Source organism: Mya arenaria, chromosome 9, assembly GCF_026914265.1.
Source record: "Mya arenaria isolate MELC-2E11 chromosome 9, ASM2691426v1".
Classification (NCBI taxonomy): domain Eukaryota; kingdom Metazoa; phylum Mollusca; class Bivalvia; order Myida; family Myidae; genus Mya; species Mya arenaria.
The window spans coordinates 21081141-21097303 of NC_069130.1; the positions used below are offsets into that span (position 1 = coordinate 21081141).

The 16163-nt window shown below is 35.1% G+C and overlaps 2 pseudogenes; one reads left to right on the plus strand and one right to left on the minus strand.

Moving 5' to 3' along the window:
- The first annotated feature begins 8842 nt into the window (after positions 1-8842).
- Positions 8843-10768, plus strand: LOC128245511 (uncharacterized; annotated as a pseudogene).
- A 566-nt stretch (positions 10769-11334) lies between these two features.
- Positions 11335-13486, minus strand: LOC128203731 (uncharacterized; annotated as a pseudogene).
- Positions 13487-16163: the final 2677 nt, after the last annotated feature.

Genomic DNA, 16163 nt, shown 5'->3' on the forward strand with positions numbered 1-16163 from the left:
TCATTAACAACCACATTCTGACATGTTATCATGAAGATCAGGTCAAAATGTGACATAAAGAGTGTTTAAATGTTGTTCGAATATTTGACAAAGTGACCAAGTATTTTTCATCCAACAAGCCCCATATTCAAACTTAAAGAATACGATCAGCACGGATGTGAATGTTGGTGCCTGATGTTTTCTTATCCTTCGTAAGGGTGATATGTGCACATTTTTATAAAAAATTCCAAAAATAATATAATAAATAAGTTGTTTGACTGTATGCTTTCCGGAAGTTTAGTGAAATCAATCTAGATACGTTCGCTGTTTCAAACAGTGAAAATATCAGTTTAATATTTTTCACTGTTTCGATTATTGCAACTACTTTTTAACCCTCTTATGTCCCCAAAGTATATGGTTAATTACTTCCCTACAACACTTCCTTTCATTTATTACATCAGCAAGCAAATGATACTTACATGTGTACTGGATCGCCCGGCATCAACATTTAACATTAAGGTTAATCAGAGAAACTATGTCATTAGTTTGCAAGATTTTTTTTATTTAATTATCGCACTAGTCATATGATCTTTTTTGTCTGTATTTTAGTAAACATTAAACAAGTTTCATATTTTTTATGTAAAATCACGCATTATAATTTATTTTAACTTGACTAAAATTATTCTTAGGGAATGAACCATGAACTTAAGTAAGGATTTGGGTTTTCTCTTTAGTTTTCATCGTTTTGAATATCGGCCCAGCCCCACTAGTACTTGCTCTACAGTTAGTTTTAACATCAGCAAGTGACAGATGAGACGATGTATCTTGAATATACAATGTGGTAAAAGACATAAGGTACAAATCATAAACAATTATTAAAAACGTTTTGTTGAAAGAATTGGTCTGGCATTCGAAAGAAATAAACACATCCCTCGTCTGTTGTAACAAGTGAAAACTAGCTGTATTGTGTTCTAGACAACTAAGTGTTTCTATTTGTAATTCATGAGACGCAGCATATAATTCAAGCTATTGTACGGAGCACCGGTATAGCAAAACATTTATTCAACTTATATTGTATCGGTCGATCATTGTACAGATTTGCAATCCGTAGTTTGTTTCCGTTTCCGGTTCCTTTTATTCGTCATCAAGATTTCGCCAGACACGTTTATCGACACCTTTTGTCAAGACAAAATAAATCTTGCATTTTATGAATGCTTAATCATTAAATCTCAGAAAGATACTAATCAGATACGTCGGTATTTGGAAGCAGAGTTAAAAAACATGGGCGCTTATGATCAGCGTTTCAAGGGCCGTCTGGGGTTTAAGTAATAGTTAGATGACATGAAATGAATTCTTAATCATTAAGAATGGGCGGAGTGGGCGTAGCGAACGAGTCCTTCTGAATTATTAATAATTCACTTCATGTCATCTAACTATTACTTAAACCCCAGACGGCCCTTGTTATCTTACTGACTTAGAATATAACCTCATTGGCTGATACATTTTCAACGCAAAATCTGACACAGGGAGTGTGTATCGGATTAGTGGCAGAATAGGCCGACATTTTAACGCGCGCGAAAGTTGAAATTCTTAATGATTAAGTCTACTCCTTAATGGTTGCCCATCAGCAATTCCATTGGCGTAACATATAGGTTGTATTCTAATTATTATAGACGAGGTCGTTGTAAGAAATCGTTAATTTAAACAATAGAACATGACAGTTAAAAGCATCAATATTGCCGAGAAAACGAAAAGGAAAATATCCGGACAGCACACTATTTAAGGAACTTTCAAATATAACATATATTTTCTTAACATAAAATTCAGAAATAGTTAATCAGAATGTAACTTAGAGCATTGAATGCCCAAAATTTCCTTTGAAACATTTAGTTCAGAAAAAAATATATCCAGGAACAAGATAAGAGATTATACAATGTTACGTGCATGTTTTGTTAATAAGTTGTTCATCTTGACAGTTTTACGAGCGGATGGTTAACCGAACAAAAAAGCAAGAAATCCATTGATTTCTTAATTCTAATTCGTTTGCGGCTTTTGATATATGACCCAATCACCTCATTGGTAACATATAGCAACAAAGACAGACGTTCACTGCACCGTTCTCAATTATTTATGATTTTGCTTTGCATTACTTTGGAGACAGTCGTAGGAAGTAGACAAGACATATTGGCAAGTATTATGAATGGTAAGCTAATTAACAGGAAAGTATAGGCTCTTTGTGTTATAACATTCATCTACAAAATGTAGATTCGCTCGGCTAATGCTGACAAAGAGGTTAGATAAAGTTGCATGTTATTCATATAGACCTATAGACAATTTTCATGATATTATTTCATGATTCCACCATATTTATGATTGCCATAATGTGTCTGCTGGCAAACATTTCAGTCAAAAATAAAATACAAAAATCACTGTCCATTTCAATCAGCATTGAGATCAAGAGCAGAATGGGTTTTTTAATGATATTGTTTTTACATAACTTAAAAATTTAGGTGACTATGCATATTTTTCAACTAAATCTTGTACCGAACGCAGCAATTTAAACTTGATTGGCCTCAGTACAAACTTAGATTAAAACAACTATTGAAATGTACTACTTCATGTCCAGGAATTAACGAGATTATGCTATGTTCTGATTGGTAGAACATCGAGCTTGCTTAACCATTTACCAGTTTTGAGATCTCTTTTTTAAATTTAGTTTTACTCTGTTCTAAAAGTGATTGATGTATCTATTTATTTGTTTAATACTATAGTGTATTATTTAAGGATTGAAAATCATTTCGGGGGCATTCATGCGATCTTGAATGCCCCGCTCAAAACGACTATTCCCGTGACTGAATGACCTCAACATCTAAAGAGTTCAATGAATGGTCATGACCAACCTGACTTACAAGTTTGAGGTCAAAAGACCTTCACCAGCTATCGATTAGAAAAGTGGTTTTAGCTCCGAGACACCACGTCCTTGACCTTCGACCAATGACCTCAAAATATAAGGAGTTTAATAAGTAGTCATGACCAACCTGTCAACCATGATTAAGTTTCCAAACCGTTCATCAGTTAACAATCTAAAAAGTGTGTTCAGCTTAATGTCACAGTGACCTTGACCTTTGACCAACTGCCCCCAAATGCAATAGGATTCAACTACTTGTCATGATCAACCTGCCTACCAAGTGTGAGGTACCTAAGACTAAACGTTTCCTAAACTTCGGAATCCATCGGGGCGGACATTCCGATAACTAAATGTCGCCCTCCTGGGGCATTTCACTCTGGCCTTAAGATTTCCTTTCTACTACTAGTGACTTATTCCATATTGTTTGTTTACAAAGTGTTTAATTTAATATGTTGTATCAATAGAAGCCAATCAATATTGATGCTATAATTTAAAGTGCATGAAAATATATCACTTCCTGGACCAATGCTAGATTAAGACACCGCGCTTTTGAAAAAGACTGAATACTGTGCAGAATTCGTAGTAGACTTTTTAAACCTAAGCACATAATATTCGTTTCTAATCAATGTCTAGAAAATTTTAGTAATCACAATGCAATATATTCATACTGCATAAATCCAATGCTTACACATTCTTTCCCGCAAATGTCAAGAAGTCAGGTTTAATATAATTTCAAATGCATCGTTTGCTTATATCCTGTCCCTTCGTGAGCATGGCATCACATTTCTCACTTATGCCCAAATAAATGCATTTCATGTGCTCAAATGGTATTGTGTCTAGGCAATTAGATTTACAACCTAAAGCTTTTGGTGTCCTGATTTCCCCAAATGCGCAGCTGTTTCCTCCGGGAGTTCTAAAGTACAATTCAATCAATTGCTTTCAATTCCAGGTTATAAATTCTGCATAGGTTAGTTGGTTCTACAATTGTTTATTATACAGGATATTACGTCAAACGGCGACCCATTACCTTCTTCTGAAACGAAATTAACATATTTATGCAAACAAACATAGAAAATAGTCCTTGATACGTTGAAGAATCATGAAAATGTTCAATATAATTATTCTACATGTAAGATATTTTACTGTGTCTGCTTGCAGACTTCCAATTAATTTTATTTTATTGCGACTGCATATTTTAGGCAGAAGCCTTTTATGTGATTTTTTAAAGACCAAGATAACACTGGTTCCCCCTTCTGGGGATAGAACCTACGTCCTTTTCGAAAAAGAATAGGGCCATTTTAACAAGAATCCTATGAGTAAATAAATCTAGGTGAGATTTATAACAGTAGTATTGCAGAGTTTGAAATCCTTCCCTGATACAAACTTAATTAGAGGAGTCTTGCTGACAAAATACCAAAACATTATCTTTAAATAATGCGTATTACTTGCACACTTTCCCAATAATTGTCCCATGAGAGCAATGCCAGCTTATAAGATTTCCCGATAATGTCATTAAAATGCATATGGATAGCAGAAATCTGACTGTGTCGTCTCTTGCGTGAGATTTGTTTGTCAAACGTAGGAGTGATAATGTTCCTTGTATCTTTCCAATGGTTGCAATAACAATGACGTAGACCTAAAATGCATTCCATGTTGCACTAATTCACCACATGTTTGATATAAAGTCGTTCAATGTGTTATCTTGCTTTGAACTGAGATGAAATAAACGCCATCAGGATCTTCGCAAACGGTTCGCAAAACTGAAAGCAGTGGTAATTTACGTATATTAGCATAGCTCCGCAAAATTAAATTCATTACATGCTGCAAGTAAATGGAGGTGTTTGTTAACAATGTTTTTGTTTTGAATAAATTTTAAGCATATTAATGTAAACTTAAAATGAAAAAGAACTGTCCGAAAAAATAAGTCTTTATCACGATCAAACAAATGCGTTGGTTGTTACAATAAGCATTATTTACTATTGACGTAAATGGTATAAAAGTTTGTTTTTCTTCATAAAAAACAAACAATTTTCAAAATATTATCTTGAAACATTAGGAAATTGCGTTTTAAATTCTTATGTTTTACTTTCTTATATGCTTGATACAGATATCATCTACAAACGTATTAAAAGAGCTGGAGCAAAAGTGCTATATCTTTAGTCATTCATAAACAGAGATAAGACTGACTTAGGGAGGTTTTAGACTATGTCATTAAGTGTTACTTAATAATGCATCTATGGACAATATCAATTACTGATAACAAGATTGTAACCGTGTTTCTAATAGCTGAAAACGCAAAAATGCCAAATGACTATTCAGTGCTAAAAGATTTACTGTGATCCATTATCGTCCAATATGGAAGAAATGCCGTGTTTTCTGCACCCTTTTCTAAAATTAAACTCGATATCCCTTATGAGAACCATTGTTTTTGACATTTATTCATCCTTTTTGGTAATCCTAAACAATTTATTGTGGTAAATCTTATTTGGGAGGAAGAGTGCATCTTTATATAAATTCATTATGGAAGTGTCATTATTCAGACTAGATGGAAAACGCAATGAAAAAAGTAGTGAAACATTAAAAAATATGTAAAAAGTGTCGAGTATCCTATGAGATATAAAACGAAATGAATCGAAAACTTCGTGAACAGTTTCTAATTATATTTAATTATTGTATCTGATATAATTAATTTATTGCGGAGGCAGAATCAGATAGCAGAAAACGGTTTTAAAGATAACTTAGCCTCTGCTTCCTTTAGGAATTATATTTTTTATTATAATGATTTTTTAGCAAAAACTTTCTGGAAACGGAACTGGAGAACATAACAGGTAACGTTGTGAATAGAAAACGGCTAACTATAACTTTCTTAACTGTACAAAAGTAAAGAAATAAAAAAGGTTAGCAGTTTAGTTAAGTGTAGTTTAAAACAATTTAGTAGCATTATTCTTCAAACGACAAGAAAAAAATGTTTCCACTTCACTGTTCTCAGCTATTATTATGTTTGCTTATGCTTTTGCATTATTCTGCAGTGAGTTGCAGGAGGAATCAGACTTTTTTGGCTATTATTATAAATAGAGAGACAGATAATTATAATTAGAATTAGGATTGTTTGGACGATGTTTGTTTATGTCAATATTTATGCGAAAAGCTACAGAAACAAGCTCAGTAGCAAAAAATTTAAACATTAACCCGGTTTAATGGCACTGGGTAAACGCCAAAGACATAGAACATAAAATCACAAACAAGAAACATGGAAAAACAGGACAAAACTCCACATGCAGCACAGTGCATACATACTTTATATAAAAACATAAGGTATGTTTATCAAAGTTTGTTAATACATATCTGTTTGTGCTAATGACTAATAAATGGCTATGTAAAGCAAATAATTTATATTTTCAATGATTCAGAAATATTTGTTTCTACCGCATGTTTCTAATTTATTGTTCGTTTTTGTGCTTTTTTACAGAAGGATGCACTATTTGGCAAGTACCAGTGATTAGCCAGAACATTATGAGGACTTTTTGAATTTTTCAGGTGTTTTGTTGCGCGTCAACTGTTACTAGAAATATTAACGAAGGCTCTGTGTTCAGGCTCAAGGCCTACTCCCAACATAAAATTCCACGAGTGGAACACAATATTCAAAATCAGCCAGACATGCTTCAACACATAGTTAATTGGAGTGGTGAGCCAAAAATGAGCTCACTAGGTATGTAATGTAGTTCATGATAACAACGAGTTTTAAAAAAAATGACAAGTTTTCTGGCAGACATTTCAAAAAATACAAGTAAATTGTTCATGGGCCATTTTAAGAAGCATCGAGGCCAGTCCGAATGTAATCATACCCTTAATATACATTCCACACGAGGACCTGAAAATGACCCATAAACGGTAGTCGTGTGCTTTCCGTCGGCCATTAAGAGGTCTTATTTAAATGCGAAGAATTTAACTGCTTCTGATAAAATGATTTAATTCCAGCTGTGGTTCCCAAGAGTTATGTTAACACTCGTCAATGATACAACTGGTTTTAGGCTCAAACAAAATAAATGTGATAAACGGATTATGTAATTTAATTTGATAAAATAATAAACTTATTCCTGAAAATTTATGAAATCAATACGACGTTAAAATCAATTACAGTGAAACGTGCATATCTAAACGGGTTTTTTTCTTGGCTGACTCACGAACAGATTTTTAACCGAACAATAAAGTGCAAAATCTATTGATTTCTGTTTTTTAATCAGTTTGTTGCTTTTCATCTATGACTCATACACCGGTGTGCTTTCCAGTATCTCTGATAATATATCTTAAAGTACGTATAAATATATGAACCATTGAACTTTTCAGAATTGTCATATTGCATAAAGTTGCAGAAAGTATTTTAGACCTTTTAGCAAGTATAAATGATTATTAGGCTTAAAATAAGAATATTGTGTTTCGAAAGTACATGCTGCTTGTATCATATCCACGTACAGCAATTATCTGTTTGTTGCTCATACGTCATCCGTATATCTATCATCTTCATGTTTGGCAAAGATTTCAAGTGTTTGTGCATACTGCTTTCTGCTTTTTCAAGCAATATTGACATTTAAGGTATAATATTAATATAAAGCCTCTCTCTCTCTCTCTCTCTCTCTCTCTCTCTCTCTCTCTCTCTCTCTCTCTTATATATTGCCGTAGTTTTGCTTTTCTCAGAATTTTACGGCTTTGTATGACAGTCTTAAACAGGTCATTTATAAAATAAAGATTGCTTGAAGTGTATAAGTACTACATACAACACAGTTAAGATTTATATAATGGAATGGAAGTTTCGATAGCAAGAACGCATTGTAGTGCTACGCAGTACTATTTTTGGCCTTTCGAATCAGTTAGCATAACGTTATGATGCTTATGTGTTTGTAACAGATGTTCGATAGCAACGACTTAAAAGACACACTCCGGAACCTTACAATTATATAACTAAGTTTATAATCTGAGTCACACACTATTATTGTTGTTAAATTATGTACTCAAAGATAAAAACCACATTCTAATTAGTTGTGAAATCAATTACCAAGCCCGAACCCCTTCAAAACTCTGCAGCAACCGTATCATTTTCTCTTGCAGAAGTAATCTTTGTTGTGTGTAAAAAATATTGAAAAAGTTAAAAAGCATATTATATTCAGGTGTGAAATCAATAACCAATCACCAAATTGCCTTCATTTTTGTACATAAACAAAAACGTTACTATGTAGCAACAGTCCTTTTCCCTTGCAGAAGTAATCTTTGATGTGTGTAAAATATTGAATAAATCAAATTATTACCCACAAACTGCCGGTACAGAATGATTAATATCGGTAATAAAGCTTGAGAAGAGACAGAATCAGTTGCGTAAAGTTGTTTTTACATTTGTTTCATTTCTTGCATGAAATATAGCTTCAAGCGTTTATCTAAAATACAACTTATTCTGATTTCCAAACTGACAAAGCAGATAGTTAAACTACTTTGGCAGCAGTACCAAATTAGTTTTAACAACAATTGGAACATACTAATTCTTAAACCGGTAATAGGATCACGATTTTCACAGCGTAAATAAAATACTATTTTGTTATTGGTAGAAATGCCAGCTTGGTAAAACTTTTTTTGTAGAATGGAAAACAAGGTGAATTGGAAAATGCAGGAATATCGTGCACGTATTTTCGATTTGTGATTTGTTTATTTTGTTATTTCAGGTATAAAGTGTGAACCTATTTATAAGAGGTGACTTTAGGCTCATAAACATGCAATACCTAGTTTAGATAAAATTACTGGGACAGTTCCGGAAAGTTGCTAAGTCGTTTTCGCATATCTCGTTTAATGCACCAAAACAATATGACGCCATAAATCGAACCCTAACATGAATAAGTTCAAGACAAGATGCAAACGCATACATATAGCCTTTATATATGTAAGTAAATATAGACGATTCTATTTAATAGTACAGTACGAATTATCTCCCCTGTCAAATACTCTTCAATTTACTTGTCCGCCATTGCGGAAGTGAAAAACCAATAAACTGTCAAATTATCTCGAATCGATAAAATATCGGATAATTATGCCATATAAACGAGGTGGTGGAAGGCAGTGTGTTGTGGTTAATTGTAGCAATAACCAGAAGAAACTTTACGACTGGGAAAATTCCCCCTGCCAGTTTCATAATGATGTAAATGGCAAAGACTGTCCATGTCTTGTACCGTTCAAATTCCACTGCATACCGGCATCGGGAGAAAATCGTCTCCAGTGGTTGAAATCCATCAACAGGAAAGGCTTTGATCCTCCTATCAAGTCAGTGGTGAGTTATGCTAAATTTTGGATAAAATGGAGTTACTGTGTCATATTTTTTTTATATTATGTAGTATGTATACAGTACCATAACCACTATGGTGAACAGCCACCCTTAAAAATGGAAAAGCACCACACTTATTGTCGGCAACATTAAATTAAGAAATGATGTTAAAACATTTTTTCATTAATTGTTAAGGTGTAAATAAATCTATATTTTCAGGTTTGTTCGAAGCACTTTATAGATGGCCGCCCTACAAAGCAAAACCTTATCCCAGTGTTGGAAATGGGATATCGACCAGTGACGCCAAAGACACCTGGACGTAGACCTTTGAAAAGACTCCGTCTAGAATCTAATGAAAATTCAAGTCCAAGACAGTCACAGCCACAACCTGATCCATTATCAACTCCTGTAAAACGACCAAGTCCAAAAGTGGGCTGTCCTCCTGACGAAATGTTGACAGCTACCCCAATCACTGATGCTGATGAAGTCTTTACGGACTGTCAGCAATGTTTAAGCATCTGTTGTCAGAAATACCCACAAGACTGCCATAATGCCAATAAGCCTAAGCTAGTAGACAGCAGTACACAGACTATTGATTTGGTGGCCCATGACCACACTTACTGGTATTCTCTTAAAACAAAGACGGTATCTACTCAGCATTCTTCTGCGGAATTTGGTTTTGAAAACATACAAACAGACTCAGACTCTCGTTTTTACACAGGATTGAGCCTCTCAGTGTTCATGACATTAATTTCAACATTGTCAACTTATGGAAAAGGTTTCCCATACAGAATGAGTGTTCCAAACCAAATCCTCTTAGTGCTGTTAAGATTAAGGCTTGCACTCACATTCGAAGACATCGGCAGACGTTTTGGTGTGTCTCACCAACTCATGAGTAATGTTTTTAAGTCATAGATCAATGTAATGTCCCAACATCTGTCACATTGTGTGGTATGGTTGCCCAGAGATACTATTCGAAGAACATTACCAAATTCCTTCAAAACATCATTTCCAAAGACAACCTGCATAATAGACTGTTCTGAAATTTTTATTCAAAGGCCATTTTCATTAAAAGCAAGGGCTCAGACTTGGAGTACATATAAAAGTAATAACACTGCCAAATTTCTGATTGCGATAGCTCCAAGTGGATTTATAATGTACATCTCACCATTGTATGGTGGACGGGCAAGTGACAATTTCATCACTAAAAATTGTGGATTTTTGGACTATTTGCTGCCTGGGGATGAAGTAATGGCTGATCGTGGTTTCACAATAGGTGAGGATATGTGTAGCCGTCGAGTCAAACTGAATATTCCTGCATTTATGAAGGGTCGGTCGCAGCTATCCGAACAGGAGACCATTGACTCTAGAAGGATTGCGGCTGAAAGAATTCATGTCGAGCGCGCTATCATGCGAATGAAGTCTTTTAGACTGTTGAACACTAAATACAGTATAAAAACATTACATAATGCAGATAAAACTGTCCGTGTAGTTGCAGCTTTGTGCAACATGAGAGATTCATTAATAAGGGATGATGTTGTTGACTAGACAAAGATCTGTGTATACATGTAGTTTAATTAATTTCACAGCCGTTAATGTTGTTTATTGTATACAATTTATTGTTTATTGTATACAGTATGTTGTTTATTGCATACTGTATGCAAATGAAATGTATGCTACCTCTTGGTAATGGTTTGGATCTTAAATTCAAAAGCCAAATGGTTGTTTTTGCTATTTCATTCATTAATCACACTATGCATGTCTTAAATGAATTTCATATTAAATATGGCACATAAAAAGAAGAAAATATATTGTCTATTATCTCTTTTCTGTATAAGCCCACACTGGCAAAAAACAAGACTAGTAGATGGTGATGCAAATGCCAACTGGAGAAGTATTGGGTCTTTCCATTTATTACTGTACAATAAGCTTTTCAAGTAGTGTCCTTGATGAACTATTAAGATATGTATTAAGTATATACATATGCTTTCAACCCTTTAAGAGACTCGTTCAATATTTTAATGGTCAGATATCTTATGTTTTGATTTCAAATTTAGTTTAATGGTGTCAAGTTAAAGTCAGTGAGCGAGTCCCTTTAAAGTTTGAAAAAGATTTCAAGGACAATAATCTGAGTTTACTCCTTTAATTTTATGATGATTATAATAATGTATTACAGTAATAATTTTTACATATAATTATATGAATTACAATATTTAAGTTTTAACAGATAAATAACAATCTTAAGAAATCAAAAGTGTGTGCATTTCTCACAGAAATTTCCATTACATTTTAAGGTACACATAAAATGACATTCAGATTTAATAATCTTCTTCCAGGAAATTTCCTTAAGTCTCAAGTCCTTAAATTTGGTATGGAATTAACGGCACAAGGATTTGTATTCCGGGGAAATTTTCAGACGACTTGCCTGGAACTCATCTGTTAGTCTAACAAGGAGGTGCTTAAAATAAAAGTCACGGATTCTAGGAAGAATGCCCTTTATAAACTCTTTACTGTATTGAACATCCACAACACACTGCTTTTCAGCTGTCCACACAACAAACTTGCACATAGTTGACTCAGTGCAAAACATTGCAACTTGCACTTGGCAATAATAGCCATTTTTTCCCTTGGGGCTCAATTTCGGCTGACCATCTTCGAGTAGAACATCATATTTTCCTGATGATATGAGGTCTTCTAGCGGGCGTGTTGGACATTTTATTTCCACAATTGTTCTTTCGTCTATAATACCATCTGGGCTGGCAGCAATATATGGCTCCGTTAAACTAACAACAATCCCAGATTTTCTAACCTTGTGACCAGAAACGCTTTCATACCAGGCTCGTGCAACTGGTTCGTATTTCTGTCCATGACGTGTAGCAAAGCATCCCTTAAACCTAGGATAAATTTGATTTGTCACAAATTTATTAGGATTAGCTCTTTAAGTCTTTGGCAAATCATTCACTTTGCTGCTGGTTAATCTCAATTTTCTACTGTCTGTCCAGACACAGGTGTTTTGATTTTCTGTGGATTTGGCTAACATTTGAATTTTTTCTGAACTAATGTTGACATATTTATCGTAGAATGTTTGGCATTTGGCACATGACAGAGGAACTTGTACAGGATACAAGGCATTTTCACAATGTTCTTGGTGCAGGATTTCTTCATTTATGTCCCTTTTAACCTCTGGTGCATGTAGCATTTTGTACAACATTGTACCTTTACACTCCCAAATGTTTGCCACTGTGGAATTTGACACAAAGTCCTGTAAGTCACTATGGTCCAGAAACTGTTCAGTACGAGGTGGACAATCTGTATCCGTGTTGGTCTTGTTGGCTGTTTTCTCAGTCAAACACCATATCTGAAATGGTGTCATATGACAGTACTTGCGCAGCTCCTTTACCCCAAGCCCGCTGTTTGTCTGTACACGTTTCCCCACCTACACCATTCGCCCACGCCAGTGTAATTGCATAAATAATTGCTGATATATGACTACACGATCGGGCATTGCCAGCTGGACAAGAACAATGGCCAGTCTCAACAGTATTTTCACTAGAAACCGCAATCCATGAGTTGTAGTCCTTGCGCCCAACGCCTGGCTGACTCGGCGAAATTTTGGCCTTTATGTAAGTCATACCCTCACATTCAATGGACCACATATCACCCATCCAACCATTTTGTACATAGTTATATCCGTACAACGACCTAAAGGATTTCATGGCCTTTCCATCATATGCTTTTGCATGTATCAAATAGTCAACAAGATCCTCGTACATCAGTTTAGGCCAGGCATTGCTTTTGTTCTTTTCCCACTTCAAGTCATCGGGTGGCAGCCCTGTAATAAGTAATGCATACATAAATCCTCTATTTGGAATAACATTTATTTGCAAAAGAGTTGGAAGTATTTATAATTACAGCCGAGTGTATAAGACAAAAGCCCAAGGCTATTTAAAAGAAATGTTCACACCTGTCAAATCTCTTGGCAGTCAACAGGTCAACATTATGTACTCTGGCAAGTTGAACGGCTATTGTCATTATTTTTTCCGTCAAGAAAGCATTTTATACAACATTTTATAAATGTTTATTTAAAAACCAAAAAAAGATTCTTACTTTAATTACATGAATAATCCTCTAAAAAGATAAACATAATTTGTTAAACAAAGTCCACCATTTTGTTTTTTAGAGCAATACGGCAGTATTTAATTGTCTTTTTACAGGCCAGTTACAACTATACGGTCTACTATTTATTACAATTACATTCAGAAAAAGTGTTCCAATAAAACAACTTACGTAGCTGCTTCTCGGAGGTCATTTTTGGTCTCAATTTTAAAAATGGCGTGTGAGCGTTCTTGCAGACTATCAGGAACTTTCACTTCTGTAATGGCGGACGGTCACGTGACAACAAAATGGCGGCGGTCTAATTTAAGACATATGAATCGTTTATATTAAAGCATTAAAGCCCGTAAAGTATATTTGCGTGGAGATAGGAGAACCGGTTTTGGGGCACTATTATCCACATACTAGTGAAATACAACGTACAGTGATAACATAGAAGCCCAATCAGGGCTGTAGTACAGAGGAAATTAAGGAAAAAAGTAGTTTTACAAATAAAGAACGTATTATATGTTTTCAAAAATCCATACCTGAAACTAGAGTCTTTATTGGAAGTTGAATATATAATAATATTATACCTCACATAAATTGGTCCCTTCTTTGTATATATAAAATCGATCGGTCCGTATATCACTGTATTTTGATGAAAATCCAGTTTAATGACGTCCCTATTATTTTTTTGGCCGGTCCGGACCTCGCCAAAAATGTAATATGGACCGCTGACGTCATACAATTAGTAAGTGTGGCTTGCTATTTTCACAACGGCGAAAACTTGTCGCAAGTAAACATTATTAGCTTTGTTAAAAAAACACACATTTAAATCGCTTTAAAAATATTGAATGGTAATGAAAACTGTTCGGTATAATATAAGAAATATAACACACCGCTTCGGGCCATATGGCATTATAAGGACCGTACAGTCAGCCCCCGAATGTGAATGATCCTCGGCTAACGCCTCGGTCCATATACACTTTCGGTGGCTGACTGGCCGGTATTTATAATGTCATATGACCCTCAGTGGTGTGTTATATTTCTTAATTAATGCACATCAGCTCGTTGAGCTATATATTTTCTGACAGAAGATACCTCAGTCATTGACAAGCGAAAGTTTTAAGGTTTTTAAATGGTTATACACAAAATATAAGAAAGTAAGAGTTGATAAAAATTGATTCACCAGTGGTAATATCAATAAATTATAGGCATTCACTGACAACTATCGCATTTCATTTGTTTTTCTATTTCCTTCCCACTGAGTGATTGATTATTTATTTTTAGAAAACTGTTTGATAAGGATGTAAAATTGTGTCAATTGGGACAGAATGTTTCAAAGTATTGACATGATTATTACAAAACATGCGCAATATATTGTAGAGTTCCCAAAATCCATTTACATATAGCTTTTTGAAAGTTGATTTTTACATTGTGATTGGTGTTAGCATTGTGATAGTGAGGCTTAACTTGTAAAATGTATCACAGAAGAGCGAAATGACTTCATGCTTATATTATTTGAAGTTGTGTTAAGACCAACAAACAGTTCACAACAGTTATTTCAAGTAAATTAATGTGAACATTAAAAAATAAAACAGAATAAAGAATAATGCTTAAGTATATTCACTGATCCTGGTATTTTTAACTTAATGCTACGTCTACACTATGTTCCCCGTGGCCACGGCAGCCCCGTTTCAGACAACCGTGGAGAAAACGGGATAAACGTGAGACAGCGCGGGGGAACGGGATATGCAAACGTGACAGACCGTTATTGCAGTGCATGCCGGACCAGAATTTTAAACTGTCAAAAAATTTGCCACGGCAGCCATGGTGTGGATGAGAAACGTAGTAGGTCGTAGTAAAACGGGGTGAACGCAATGACACGTGACAGTACGTGACAGTACGTAGTAGGCCGTTACACAACTTATAAACCGTCCGTATGGGGGGCGGGAATCATATGTAATCCCCGGCATCTGAAGTTCCTTTCTAGGTTTGTCACGTTGTGCTTCGTTTTGTCACGGTTTTCACGGCAAGCTAGGATGGACGATAGCCGTTTCGTTACGTTTCATTTGCGGTGAAAACACAAAATCTTCTTCATCTTGGGAATTCATGTTTACTTGTCGAAGTATTCTGATACAGTGATTGCTGTTGCCTGGGGGATTTTCTTTATACCGTGGACACAAACGTAATCCAAAGCACTGCGGTGTTTGCGTTCGATGCATAAGAGGCCTTGAAAAAACGTGGAAAACGTATCAGACCTGGATGAAGACGTGAACAACGTGAGGGATCCTATCAGAACGTATCGGACCGGGACGCAACGTACATACATCCCTGGTAGACCGCGCCCGGACCTTAGTGCGTCTTGGACGAACCACTTTTTCGCCCCTACGGCTTGTCACGGTTACCTTAATAAAACACGAGGAAACTTAGCACAACCTAACACAACTTGTTTATGGAGACAAAAATGGCCAAAATCCCACGGCGCAATACGTTTCGGGCAAACGGGGCTGCCGTGGCCACCGGGAACATAGTGTAAACGTAGCATAACACCCTATATGAGATCTAATAGAATATATCATTACTTTCAGAATAATACCTACACGAAATGAATTTAGATCCTCAATGAACAATTTATTCAAAGCCAGGATTTTTCGAAAATTTCAAGCGCTAATGAAACTTTCATACAAAATTGTTAACTTCACAAAAGACACAAGATCAAAAATGTTTGCCCTTATATGCAAGGAATGAGAGTGTTCACTCTACAAAAGTCTTCAGGCGTTTCCTCTAGGATTCTGGTTTAATCTAAATTTCTATACATGGAGTAGATTAATTCAAATCCAAGATTTTCAGAAATTTGCCAGAACATTCTACGAA